Here is a 14,603-nt window from a genome sequence, read left to right on the forward strand (position 1 = left end):
TCACTACCATTGAAACGGAACATTCTAATAGAGCATTCACACCAAACACATTTTGAGCGTCAGGCGAGTCTGTTTTACATTCAAAGTCTATGTGGAGCGTCCAACGCCGCGCTAGACGCTTGAAATATGCTACAACGGCCGAGCCAGGCATAGACTGGCCTTCACGCCAATGCCAACATGAAGACCCTCCATGCAGGCAGTGGAGGTTGGTCGCATGAATGTCAGTCTTTCCTCGGACCTCCCTGGTTGATTGGAGGTCTGTCTTTTCTTGGTCTCCTCTGTTTGTAATGAGCCTTCTGTTTGCAACCTGGATGTGGGTCGGCGCAAAGGCCGAGCCAGGCTATGCATGGAGACCCCTCGTTGATTCAAGGTCTGTCTTTGTTTGTAGGGAGTCTTCTGTTTGCAGGGGGACCTCTGGTTGGGTGGAGACTCTATGATGGCTATTTTCCAGAGCAAGTTTCAACTCCACCTTCAGGTCTGCAACCTGACCCTGCAGAGATTTCACCGTTTCCTCCTGTGCTTTGAATTTGGAAGCATGCTCAGAGTGACTTTTGAGCTGCTCCTCATATTTCAGTCTCACTCTGTATTCTTCAACCATAACTTCTACCAGATCTTTATTGCGGGAGGCGTATTTTTCAGCCTCCCTCTTGAAGTAGTCCAGCTGTTGAAGAATACTCTTGTTGGTTGTAACTTTGGAAAAGCAAGAAACCTTTGATACACCTGTAATCTCTGGTATGTTTCTACCATGGTTCACGTTTGACTTGCAGGCGACGTTCTTTATCCAATATTTTTTGCAGTTTTTGAATCTCCTCTTGCTGTGATTTGACTTCAGCCTGATATACAATCCTTCGGTGTCTTTCCTCATGGAGTTCAAAAATCTTACTCTGCAATTCTTTTTTAAGATCGTCTACCTGCTTTGTGAGCTCTTTGACGTATTGGCTCGTCTCGTTCACGTCTTCCACTAAGGGGGTGATCTTGAAGCCAGCAGAGGGAGTCGTTTCCTGCTCGACTTCCAATGATCTTGGACTCTCCAAGTTGCCGGAAGAACCTGATTCCCCCTGGACCTCTCCTGATTCATCTTCCGGGTTAATGGGGCTGTCGCTGTCATCTTCCAAAGGGAAAATGATAGCGTCGTAGTCGACTTGGATGTTGAGGTCCATCATGTTGACCCATGAAAGCTCAGCTGGAAAAGCTTCATGTTCACAAGTAATTTGTTGTTGCTTCATGTCGATATTCTGGTAAATTCTCACTTCTCTGAAAGGCGTGTAATATCTGGAATCGATATCCGGCTCTTTTCGATAAAATTTGAACGTCCTCTGAAGAGTGATCTGTCCTGATAGAACTGTGGAACAGGTTTGAGAGAATAGTCTGTGAGCTACATTCAAGAGAGAGATTCCCTTGTGATATCATAGAGTGATGACATCACTGCTGATGTCATTGATACCATTGGAACTGAACATTCTATTGTAGCCTGACGTAAAAACATTTTGCTAGACAATGTCAAACATTGAGAAGTTTTAATTTTTGTTATCAAACATTATGAAGCCAAAAGAAGAAAAACCTCAGAAATACACAGGGTAGGGTTGCCACCGGTCCGTAAAATACAGAATCGTCCCGTATTTGATAAATGTTGTGTCCCGTATTGAACCGACATGGGACGCGATTTGTTCCGTATTTCTATAAATATCCAACAGACATGCCTATCACACACAAATCAAACACTAAGTGTAACAATGATGACCAAAATAAAACAGGAAATATTAAGGTCAGCTAAATTGTCGTGATAGGAGATAAAAGACCCCCGAACTCCTCAGAACGCTGCGGTCCGACGATGTTTCACGGTTGCCTAGAGACGGACACTACGCAGCCATGGTGGGTTGCTATCGTCCTTTAAAATGTCCTCGACCCGATACTCCACCATCCTTAGAAGTAAGAACTCTGGCAGAAATAAAGACGTGAATGAAGAGACGCACATTCCAGGCTAAACAGGCAGTTATTTAAAAAACATCGTGGTGCCGTTTGCTGCTGTGTGATGTGATTGATATCAGACAGAATGGATCAGGAGAGGAACACTGCAGACCCGTTCGCGTCTCTTTATCCCTCAATCATCTCCTGAGGCTGATACGCTACAGAACGTTTTATTATTGATTCAGTTTCTTATTGCGCTTTTAAAAGACTATTATGAATTGATTATTTGCTTAGGATGTTGAGTTTGGATGATAATTTATTTCACATATAATAGTATCAGAAAAAGTAATATGAATGGCAATTTAAAGAACAAATCATACTAATAGATTAACAGTACAAACCTAAATATTTCCTACTTTAAAACAGTTTGTTTCTGTATGTTTTATTTAGAAATGTTGGTACATTTTGTGAATAATTGTTCAGCGTTCATTTAAAGCATTATTTAACTTTTATTTTATTAACGTGGTTTACCAGTTTGGATAACTTGACTTCTGATCAATGGAGAAAAAACATGCTAACCAAGAATACACCAGACACAGACCTGCAGCCCAGGGGCGGTTCTAGACGGGGGCCAACAGGGGAACTGAAGAAATTATACTAAATAAATGTCTTTTTTTGATATTGAGTGGTAGATATTTTTAACCTTCACAATTTTACTTTCACAATTGCCAGTAAAAAAAATTTGAATTCTGCACTTTTAGCTGCTGTATTGAGATAGGATCACATTTTCCTTTTGCATCGGCTAGATCAGGATCTTCAACCTGAATCTGGAGACACAAGTGGCTCTTTGGCTCAGAATATTAAATGATAAAATATATTGCTCTGTTTTTTTTTTTGTTTCATTCTTTTTTAAGTGCTCTCCACAAATAAACACTGACTACACTGGCCCTTCATGGTACATTTGGTCTAGAACCAGCCTCCAAACCTAACTATTTGTATAAATATTTTGGTAATACTATTTTTAATACCAGAATTTTCACATAACTTTTATATTTTGGGTTGTCTGAGGACACATTTTGAATATTAAATCAGGTGTTGCGATCAATTACTCAGTACTTGATTAGATTTTTACCAAATACATTTTACACCTACTTCATTAAAGCTTAAACGGGGCCGACGGCGCCATCGAAGGCGACAGCTGTGGCTGTGGTGGTAAAACATTTTAAACCTATGAAGATTTGTCATATTGCAGTCATCCTCCTGTTAGAGCTTGATGAGGCTTCCTGCTGAGCCCACAGCACCTTAAGTAAACTCCTGTTTATGAGCATTTCTGGATTAAAAGTCCCTGACGCCTCTCTAATCCCCCTCTTCCTCATTTCACTCCACTAACCACTGCAGGACAAGTGGGACAGACTTTGTTTTTATGTAATATTTTGTCTAAACTCCTCATATTTAATGGGCTAATAAACCCCAGTTTTGCTCTTTGGGACTGTCGGATCAATCACTAGATGATATTTGACTACTTAGGTGACCCACTTTTCCTCAGACAGAGCTATTGAATCACTTCCTGTGCTGCCCAAGACGACACAAGAGTGCAAGACTAATTACTTCCTTTCTAATTCTTCATGGTCCATCAGGAATGAACTGTAAAGTTTTCATTACTCCTTGAATGAAGATTTGGAGTGCAGAATAAAAGTAGGCTAAATTAGATAAGGTTTGTATTAGCGCTTGTACTATGTGTACTATGAGTTCAACTAGCCATCATGAGGATGAGGGGGGGAAAAATAATCTGTAATGACTCTTTTATCAAAATATAGTCATAATTCTGCCTCTATATTACATAACCCACCCTAGACTTTGCTTGGGTTTTCTCAAAATAAGGTCAAAATAGTTTAGTGTTCTAGAAAATAAACAGTCCGGTTCCTTCTTTTTAAGTGTTGACTGCTCTGTGTGAAGGTGAAGGTATTTTACGGCTAATTCCTTGGCCATTAAAATGATTAAATACATTCCCCCGCTTCTTTAAATATAACCCATGATGCTTTGCGTAAATTTCATTCATGACTTCCAGACCAGAATTCCAATATGAAGCCAAGTTATGTTCCTTCGTCTACATAATCAACTGCAGTGCTGAAGATGGAAATTGCAGGTAGAAATATAATATAATTGATTATAATTGAATTCAATGTTGAAATACTATGTTTTCAATTGCTGAATGCACATTAGTTGTGTATATGAAAGTTAATTTGCTGTAACAGGCTCCGGATCTGGTCAGAGTTTTATAAAACGGTGCTTCATGGGTGAATGTATTATCACCGATCTACTCTATTCACTGTTTCTGAAACCCCACAATGGGGAAAAAAAATCATCACCCACATTTGTCTTGACGATGGAAAATAATTACCACTGATAACTGGAATAATAACTTTTCACTTTGGGTGCGTGTTGCAGTGAAGCAAAATGTCACCTGATTAAATATTCAGAGAAACTAATTGTCGCTTCTTGATGTGCTTGAGTTTGGGATTTTTCAGACTTTTTCAGAGGCGTGCGATGGTGAGTATTTGAGTAAAACTCGAAAGTTTTAGTAAAGCTCAAAAAAGTCGATTTTACATAATACTGCCATTTTAATTTCAGTCCTTTTGTCTATCAATATCAGTTGTTGTGCTTTTGAAATATGTTCATTCATGCAGGGAAATCTAACACTTTATTTTAAAGAGTGTGACTGACATAACGCCTGTCAGGAACATGAAGGAGTCTTCATGAATGTTTGACTGTTGTCATGGATTGTCAGTCATTGGCCTGTCGCGATAAATGATAGATCAATTAATCACACGATAAATTAAACCTATCGACCTCATTTTAATTATCGGCTTTATCGTCTCTTCCTGCCTTTTTTCTTTCTGTTGATGACACTGGATAAAAAAAGGCTCAACTCCGGTGCTCTTCACTGACCCTCTCTTCCTATTTCCTTAGTGTAATGTCCAGCACACAATACACGAGTTGTCGGCCGACTGTCAGCCCATTTTCAAAACCTGAGAGACCACCATTAGCCAACACAAATCCTAGGTATAATGGTTCGATCGGGTTTGTCGTGCCGTGTGGTGTCCAGCCACATGGGCACAAAATAATGGCTACAAGTCCAGTTAACTAATTTTAAAACCAGGCATTAATCAATGCTTTACTAGAATCTACCTGTGATGCATGTGGCTAGAGTCAGGGTAAAGTCCTGGCTGAATGAAAATCATTGTAACCTATTTATGTCACATTAACAAAGAACAGCTGAAAAGTTACCGGGTTTATCAACTGCGGTAGCAATTTGGCTCCAACTCCTCCCCTTCTCATTTCTATATTCTTTGCACGAAATGTTGAATAAATATCAATGTTGTTTCCACATATCATCTACAATGTCCGCTGGACTTCGGGTCAACGTGTCAGCTGTTTGGGATTCCCCTCCGTAATTTCCCTCAGAAAGCAGGAGGAGAATCCGTGCTTTCTGATTGGCTACCTGTCACATTCAACAGGCTGCCTTAAGCTCCCAGTCCGGGAAAACCCCTGACTTAGATCGGAGAGGCCACGACGATCTACAGTAACACACCACACACTGCAGGATGATCAGTTACGAAATCATCAGCGACAATCTTAGATCGGCCAACGTTCTAAGATTATTGTAAGGGGAAAATAGGGGCAAAAAATTGTGTAGTATGATTTACTGTATTAGGTAGTCGGATGTGCCCATCTTCTCTATTTAAATCTAGTGATTACTGAAGGGCAATATAGTATACAGACTTCATATCTGCACTCTTTTGGTTGAATGCAGTATTTATTTCCACTTTGGCTTCATGTTGTTTAGTTTTTATTAAAGTACGTTTTTTGTTAATGGAGACTGAGAATCCATTTTACTTTTGTTTCTGGTTGTTTTGTTAATTTAGTTTATCAGTTCCAGTGTTATGTGTTCTTTTGAAAATAAAGTGTATCTATGGCAGGAAATCACCTGCATTATTAGTAATTTCCATTAAATCAGTGTCAACTGGTCTTGAAACAATATTATCGTTTATCGCAATCATTTTTTAGACAATTAATCGCTCAGCAAAATTTGTTATCGTGACAGACCTAGTCAGTCGGTAAATAATAACACTTTTTTAATGCAAAATTAACACTTTTATTGGATTTTTAAATGCAGTGTAATGTAACTTTTGTTCAAAAGTGTAATTATTTTCTGAATGAGACTTAATAACAGTCATAAACATTTATGAAGACTCCTTCATGTTCATAAGAGGTGTTATGTCATGCTTATAACAGTGTCATTCCATGCCGTTCAAATAAAGTGTTACCATAGAACCTATCAGTAGTGACTTTGGACCAGGAGGAAGGTGGAGTACCCAGAGAGAACCAGTGAATGCATCAGAAAACAAAGTCAATTCTTAAAAACCCCATGGTGGGAATCAATCCCAGGACCTTCCTGCCAGCACAAAAATGATCAGAAATATCCTCTTTTTTTTACTTTTCAAGTCTAAAACTCCCTGGAAAGATAATTATTGCTTCAGATGAGATTCCCTTTATTCCAACGAATCCAAAAGCACTGCTTTTCCTCCCGAGAGCGAGAACCTAGTCCGTCATGACACGAGGCTCAATCAGCCGTTTCTAAGAACGGCTTCCTGAACCCGTTGCCACGGCCGCACCGCACTGCTGTTAATACAGCTGGAAGGGATTTGTGGAAGTGCTTCGGTGCCGTTCCAGCCTCATTCTTCCTGCTCCTCCTGCGGCGCTCAGCCGGTCGGGGGAGACATTAGTGGGAGGAAATATATAGCGCAAACTCTCATCAGTCTTCAGAGAGTCGTGAGTGTTAACATCGCTTCGGAAGAACACATCAATCCGCCGCCCCGGCCGGCGAGCTGGAAAAGTTTGTCAAACCGGTGTCTGCAAAGTTCTTTGATCGCCGAACCCAAATGGATCCAGTCGAGGGAAGAAAAAAAAAATTCACTGATCCAAAATTAACATCTTGAGTCAGTGGAAAAACAAGAAGAAAGACAGGTTGGGATATCGCCAATACGCCGTAGATCCCTGGAGTCTTGTCCGCGAGAAATTACCTTCAACTTTTCTGTCAAAACTAGTGTTTTTTTGTCTTGTTGTTCTTCTGAACATTACATTCTTTTTCTTTTTCCACAGCTGCTACAAAGAAAATTTGAGTCAGAGTTTGGGTGTTTTCTCCCTGTTCCATAACTCAAAACGCAGGCGGCAACGCGGCACAAAGCCACATTAAATCAGACGACGGTTATCTGATGGGCGCCACGTTATTAGGCCCGCCGCCGCGCTGCGCCACCTCAGCAACAACAAAGTGTGTTTCTCTGTCGCTCCTGGCCTCTCTCTTCGGAGACGGGGTGCAGAGAGGGTGATTGCAATTTTTGCTTCCTCCTCGGCTGCTAAAATGGATGTACGGCATGTTTGGGTCCATTAAATTTTTACTGCACACAGATGGGGGGTGGGGGTAGGGGATGTCGGTGGAAGCAACCTGGCTGCCGCACACATTCCTCAAAGCCGACTTTACTGCTCTGCTGGGGGAGCTGTGGCAGGCTGGTGTTCACCGAAGGTGGAAGTGATGACAAACAGTATGAGAATTCATTAGAGGAAGAAGGAAGAAGGGGGAGCCGTGCGGCGGCAGCGGCTGCTGTCCTTCAGGCTTGGTGATGGGGGTAAAAAAAACAAAAAAAAAACGGTGAAGCGAATCAGTCGGCTTCATTCCGCGTTTAGTTTGCGGACTTTGAGGTGGAATTAAGCAACAAACTAATGAACACATCGGTGACGCTTAGCCCGAGGTAGTCAAGAGATACAAGGCGTCATTAGGAGATAATCAGGCCGTAATGATGACTATAGTGTTTGCACATATTATTGGCAAAAAGATCAGGGCTTGTACAGACTTGTAATGCTCTATTAGAAGGAGCTTGATTGGGTGTAACAGTAGTAATTATTTATACTATGATAGTGACAGGACATGCTAATGAACTTTGATGTCGGTAACCCTCCATTTATCGTCCTTTGGTTGATATTATTGACAAAGAAAGCGCTATTGTTACTCTAAAAACGTTGAAAGCCCAAGTACCGGTTGTCTCTACGCCTTCGTTATGGATGTGTGTTTGCTCCTCACCCCATTAATATGCAATATGTAGATACACGGCATACCGTGGCATACTGTGGGAGCGGGTCAAGGGGAAAGCATTAGCCATGAACGTAATGCTCCTGCTACGGTCCATCCATCACGTTCCACAAAGAGGAGCTTCTCTAAACACATTCATTGGTAAACGTACGGGGCCGGCGGCGTGAGCTGCACCCAGCAGGCCTGGGGTGGAGGTGGGGGTAGGGGGTGATACAGAAATAGAAGAAAAATATGTATTGCACCTCAGACTGCTGGCTAAGTCACATTATCTCCCCGATGTCTTTTCAATGTCACACTTCATGCTTTTGCCCCTTCCCGCCTTCTAAAAGCGGCGCTCTATCTCTCAGACGCGTGCACAGCGGAGGTTGAGTCGCCGCGTCCACGCATGTCACCGTGGGAACACGTGGAATAAAACCCAAACCTCGTGAATAACAGGTGACACATTCAGCGTTGTGTGTGAAAATAGATGCAGAGCAGTCGGACAAGTGAGGCTTTATTATTTTCAAGCCTCCCTGGCTTCATCGCGGGAGCTGACTGGATTTTCCTCGCATTCGGCTTATTTATGTTTTCTGTGTTCAGACAGGCGGAATAGGATTTCTGAGTCTGTACTGAAAGCCTTATGATTTTTTTGATGTTTGTACTTTCAGTTTTTATTTTCTGTGTTGATCGTTTCTTGTATCTTGACCTCTTTGTTGATTCTGTTGTCCCCATTAGCTGCGCTTCCATTACAAATGTGTTGATATTCTGCTAATGTTGAAAAAACACAATTTCACAATTTCATTAAATAAGAAACGCAATTAAAAATCAACGTGATTACAGTCGCTCATGTGATGAGTCGTTAAAAATCATGCCGTGCCATGATCCTCCTACCACTTCCTGTCGTCTTCTTCCTCTTTTCTGCCAGTAGTGACATTGGGCTGTTGATCATGTGACTCGTGTGGTGCGAAAAAACTTTGATATGGCTGAAAAAATACCCCATCAGAGCGCTAAAACTTTTATCCATGTTTTCATGAAGCAAATTTATTTTACTTTCACTAGAATTCACTAGAATTCACTAGATCAGTATTATTTCTGTTTATGGTTCAGGTTTACCCTTTCATTCTTCCCGTTCCAGCTGGTAACCATTTCCTCTTTTGCTCCTACCTGCTCCCTTCCCCAGCTGCATCCAGTTACCTGTCATTAGTTCTTTTGGTTCTTTTGTTCCCAGTCTCATTGCTCTCTACTGACTCCATCCATTCATCTCTGGTTTGGTCCACTTCTCCCTTCCACACACTCTTCACTGTTTTTGTACGTTTATTCCTTCATTGCCGTTAAATTTCTGAGATCCTTCTCTGTTCCTCTCTGGATTTTGGTTCAGCCACAAACTCACTCATCACGTCAGAACGTTTTTTTTATTTTATTATTTATTGTAAATAAGATCGATTAAAAATGCCGGTTCAAACATCTTGGCTTGCGACAGACTGTTGGGGCCACGCCGAGACAATAAAAGCAATAAAATTACAAGAATAAAGTATTTTACTTCTTTTAGAGAGCTACTTCTGCTCACAAAAGAATCCAACATTCTGACTTAAAGGAAGAAGAAAACAGACATTGTTCAGAATCCGTTTTAGATCACACCCGGTTGTTCATTCAATTAGCAGGCGGCTAACCCCTTGGCAGCCATTGTTGTCACTGATTGTTTTCCTGTTCCTTGTGAGCGGCTGATACTCTCCGTCTCCTCTGTCTTCCTCGGCATTGTGCGTCCCTGATAACGCAGCTCTGTTGTTTCTGAAAGGTTTCCGTTTAACAGTTTGACTGAGTAACACCGCCAGCACTGAAATGACTCATTACAATAAAGCAGAAACCCTGCAGAGAGTCACCTTTCATAAGAGGCCTCGCGTTCGGATAATGAAACTAGGATGAGTGCAGCAGCGCTTTCCCACGTGAAGCTCCTCCGGATGTTTCATGATGAAATCACAAATTCAAGGAAATTAAGGAAGGAAGGGAGCAAAGGAAGAAGAAACAAAAGAGAGAAGGAAAAGACAGAGTGGAAAAGAGGAAGGAAGGAAATGAAGGAGGGAGGAAGGAAGAAACCAGAGAAAGGAGGAAACGAGGAAGGAAAAAGAGGAAACAAGGAAAGGAGAGAGGAAAGGAGGAACAAATGGAAAGAAGGAATAAAGGAAATGAGAGAGGAAGTAAGAAAGGAACTGAGAAAAAGAAAGGAAATGAGGAACGAAGGGAAGAAGGAGTAAGTGAAGGATGGAAATGGAAAAGGAAGGAATGGAGAAAAGAAGTAAAGTAGAAGAAAAGGAAGGAAAGAGGAGGGAAGAAAGGACAGAAAAAAGAGGAGGCAAGAGAAGCAACTCGGAAGGAAGAAAGGAACAACGTCTGCATGGATCGACAGACAGTCAGATGGTAGACAGATTCAACTTTTAGAACAGAAAAGGAGCAGACTTTCCTGTCCTCCATTTTGTTTTTCCATGCAGAAAACACCTTCATGTTTGTCCCTCACCAGACTGAAGGAGCTTTGGCTACAGGATGACATGATCATGGTGATCCCACCATCAGCTGCATCACTTCTCTGTTGCTTCTGTCTGATTTATTTATTTTTCTTACAAACCTTCTCCTTCCAAAATAAAAAGCTGAAGAAAAGGAGTGAAAACTCTGAAACTGATGGGACGTACAGTCTGGAAACAATCCCACCTAACGCCACCGCTGCTCCAAAAAGCTTCTGCTTTCTCATTTTCCTCCAGCCTGTGAATCCCACTAATTCTAAAACACTTTCACTCGTCGGTGGAGCCCGGGCCTTTTTGAGGACAGGGAAAATCCCTGCGGCTATTGAGTTTTAGGACGGCATTAAATCCATGGGCAGCCAAGAGAGCAGCGCTAACTCCAAACATTTACACTCAGCACAAACACATGAAAAGACAAACTCACTTGAATCCTCCGCCACCACACAGCTGTGTGATTTGATAAAGCACTCGGTAGGACCCGTGGCTGACCTTTCAATCTGTGCTTAACGCCGCCACTCCGCGAGGTAACCAGGCAACGGAACGTCTTCTGAGGAGGACGGGGTCTGCTCTCTGAGGCTTAGCGGTGTGGACAGTGTCAGTGACGTCGCTGCTTTTTGGTAACTGTGCAGATAGATAGGAGGTGTTTAACCTAAAAAAAAAAAAGGTTATATTTAGCTGAATTAGCATAGCTCCTGCTGATAATGCATTTCTCCTTTAGAGTTTCTGTTAAATGTTTAAATTAGAGAAGACCAGAAGAGGCCAACTTTCAGTTTCAGCGCCCCTGACTGGTGACCGGTGAATTGTACATTGATAAAACCCATTTTAAACACATCATACTGAGGGTAGCAGTAACTAGTGTGCTGAAGCTGCAGCATGTCACTTTTATAAAAATATATACTTTTTACACATTTGTTGAAACTATTGCCAGTTCGTGACAGTATGTGAGACTGATAATCTGTAACAGCCAATCAGAGCAAAGAGGCGGGTCTTGGTGCTGTTGATCTTCCTGCCATGAGGTGCTGTCATAATTTTTGCCTTTTTAAATAACTGAAGTTTCCAGTTTTACAGGGACTTATTTTTCACGCACGCACGCACGCACGCACGCACGCACGCACGCACGCACAGTGTGACATCACCTCTGCTCTCAATAGAGCAGAGGTTTTATTAAAGCTTTTAAATAGAAATCAGAATTGACTAGAAGCTTTCTCAGCAGGTCAAAGCTAAAACAATTTGAGTAAAAGAAAATTTAAGATGTCCTGAAACCTCCTTATTATCATATATTAAAGATAATAAGTAACTACTTTCAGCAGACAAGTTCTGCAGGAAATATAAAACCATAAACATCATCCATACCATAGGGTTTTTAAAATATTGTTGCTCAAAATGAATCAGGTCTTTGTTTTTGTGCGACTGCTGTAAAGAGCTACACATTTCCTTTCAACTTACTTAAAAAATTAGAACAAAAAAGAAGCCAAATATGTAGCAAGAAGACAATAAAAATGTAAGATAGCAGAAAACTGTCACCATTCTTTACACAGTTCATCCGTTTAGAGTAAACATAATCTACTCTGATGCTCTAAAACATCCTTTATGTTCTCACTACTTGATAGCACAGAAGATATTAATCATCATAGTGGGAGAATATTACTTCTGTTTCTTGGTTTTGATTTTTTTTTTCCTGCTCATAAAATGATTTTGGTGTGACAACCCAGTGTGACGAGTGACCCTCTCTAAAGGTGATGCTTAATAATGATAGGTCAGATCCCCACAGTCACTCTGCGTTGTCCTTCAGCCCAGACAAATACAATGTGTGACAACGTGTGGGCCGATGATCAGGTCGTGATATGCTGTCTGCAGTGTGGGATGTGCTATTGTGACACAGAGTTATTGAGCCGATGTGACTGACAAAATGTGCTCTTGACCTTATGATGACTAGCAGCTCGATGGCTCTGGCAGAAGTGTTATTTGTTCTGCTTGGTGACTCAGCCCGGCTGTATTGTACCGGGTCGACAAATGCAAATGATCGAGATTCCACCTAAAGCCTTGAACGTAAAAGCTTTAAAGCAGGGGTCCCCAAACTTTTTCCTGCGAGGGCCACATAGCTGTTCCTTTCTCTGGTCGGGGGCCGGTCTTAGTTTTTGGAGAAAGAAACCTTGGAAAATTCTTGTCGACGGGACGGGGGGAGGGGGGGGCGAAGACACATTCGCGCTTTTAGATAGATTTTTACCCAGAATGCAAATGGAAAAAACCGTGAGTGAAACGGTGACTGGGACTGACGAGTATATATTCCATTGAGGGAATGTTAGTTTCACATCTGCTCAAGCCCCCTGGTGGTTGAAGAAAAATCCACATATAAACCAGAAAATACAATATATGAAAAAAAACACTGAATGCTCTCTGGTATTGTTCAGGGGGCCGGACCAAATGACGTGGCGGGCCGGATCCGGCCCGCGGGCCGTAGCTTGGGGACCCCTGCTTTAAAGGGACACTGTCATCTGTTTTCTGGCTACGTTGTGCCATTTTATAGCACAATTGTGTAATTATATTAACTTTTTAAAAATGCTGCACATATCAAATATTAAAACAATTTAACTTTGTCATTTAACTCCTTATAATTGGGCCTCTGTCTCTTTAAGAAACTCCTGCTCTTTATGAAACTCCGCCTTCAGGAAGTCATCACAACATGTTAATCCTGTGTTAACCCTTTAACAATGTTTTTACCGTCAGTTTTTTGCACTGAGAAGCAGCTCCTATAATGAGCTCAGCTAATGCAGTTCCTCCAGCTGTTTGCTAATTGCTGCTGGCTAGTCTGAAGGAGCTGAGTGGGGATTTTCTGTAATGTGGAAGCTTTGAAACTGTAGCTCGTAGGAGGAGTTTCGTCCTTGAAGGTGGAACTAGGTCCACCCAGACGTTTTGCTGAGCTACATGGTTTCCATGACGATTGATTTCTCAAACATGCATGAGAGAATCAAGGGAACATTCCAGATATGATTTTGATGACAAATAACATAGAGCTAACAAAAAGTTAATTTTACATAATACTGTCCCTTTCAAACTGGCCCAAAATTCTTCCATATGTAAATATATATTGATGTGTAAAACATCACATTGTGGTAGGATACTTTTAAAATGAAGTGTGCAGACTATACAGGATATAGAACGGTCCAGTTCTCAAACATTTTATAATCGGTGTGAGAAGACTTATTCCTTTAAATTTAACATGTTGATTGACTTAAGACAAAATCAGTGTAGAAAAATACACTCAATGGTATTTATTGGCACTCAAAGGCACACAACAACAAGTTGCCTACCGATGGGTGTGTAAACATGCGGATGGGTTAATGTGTCTGTAGTGTGAAGCACTTTGACTGGTCAGTATAACTATGTAAGGTCAGTCCATTTACACTTCATCATCCTCTTTATCTATTTGAGCAGATATTTGCCTTATTTTATGATTTAACTCTTTAAAGGAAATCAACACAATCAGCCATCAGAGGCTGAAAAAGCTCCATAGGTGAGAATTCTCATTACCAGAATTACAGTCACACTTTCTTTTTCTTTTTTCTACACAGAATTGCTCTCAGTGGAAGTGAAATGTCTGGAAGCTCCCTGTAATAATGAATGTCTGACCTTGTTAAAAACCATGCTCTAAGTTGACATCAACCTTTAGTACCAAAGCCACACAGATTTTTCATTAACATCTTTTTTTTCTTTTTATTAGAGACAAATCCCTTGCCCGTGACAGCGTGAGCTCAGTGTGAATTTATTCATGGTAGGAATGAACGAACGACCCTGCTCTTAAATGTCAACCAAGAAAGATTATTCTTTCTTTCATACTGTTAAGGAGCGGTGGTTGGAGGAGAGTGGCGGAGCTTTTTCAGAACCGTTTCCATAACAAGGCTCCCTCTTAGCTAAAAACGCTAAGCTGAGATTCAAGTCATTGTGAAAACGGACGGGAATTGACGAGAGAAAAGATAGTATTTTCCTCTTACATCTTGCTCATCTATGTAAATGCCTCTCTTTCAAGATGAAAAAAAAGTCTTTACGCTTTTACT

At 41.2% G+C, this 14,603-nt stretch overlaps 1 pseudogene; it reads right to left on the bottom strand.

Moving 5' to 3' along the window:
• Positions 1-340: 340 nt before the first annotated feature.
• Positions 341-1,163, bottom strand: LOC148153015 (uncharacterized; annotated as a pseudogene).
• Positions 1,164-14,603: the final 13,440 nt, after the last annotated feature.

The sequence above is a fragment of the Poecilia mexicana genome, unplaced genomic scaffold (assembly GCF_051168715.1).
Source record: "Poecilia mexicana isolate PSO_F unplaced genomic scaffold, ASM5116871v1 scaffold_21, whole genome shotgun sequence".
In the NCBI taxonomy this organism is placed as follows: domain Eukaryota; kingdom Metazoa; phylum Chordata; class Actinopteri; order Cyprinodontiformes; family Poeciliidae; genus Poecilia; species Poecilia mexicana.